Source organism: Culicoides brevitarsis, chromosome 2 (assembly GCF_036172545.1).
Source record: "Culicoides brevitarsis isolate CSIRO-B50_1 chromosome 2, AGI_CSIRO_Cbre_v1, whole genome shotgun sequence".
NCBI lineage: Eukaryota > Metazoa > Arthropoda > Insecta > Diptera > Ceratopogonidae > Culicoides > Culicoides brevitarsis.
In genome coordinates this window covers 8,944,638-8,944,981 of record NC_087086.1, presented here as the reverse complement: position 1 = coordinate 8,944,981, position 344 = coordinate 8,944,638, and positions in this window count along the sequence as shown.

The window sequence follows — 344 nt, the reverse complement described above, 5'->3', positions numbered from 1 at the left end:
TTTCCATGCGATAGTAATAAAACACATGAGTGAACTCTTATTCAACCATTTCATTCATCAAGCTAATTTACAACTCATCACATCACTCTTGGATTCACAGAAAATTGAAAAATAATAAAAAAAACGAGAAAACAGGGAAAATCCTTTCAAGTTTAATTCGAAAACCTTGTCAAACAAGCATCAATCGTTTTCCGTTGGCATAAATATGCATTTCGATTCATTTATATAAATAAAAAATAAATAAAATAAAAAAAAATAGTGCAAAGAAAAAAATATATATAAATGCATTGCAAAAAGGATGTGCCTGTACAACAACTTCTACCAAAACAACAACAAGAGCAGTA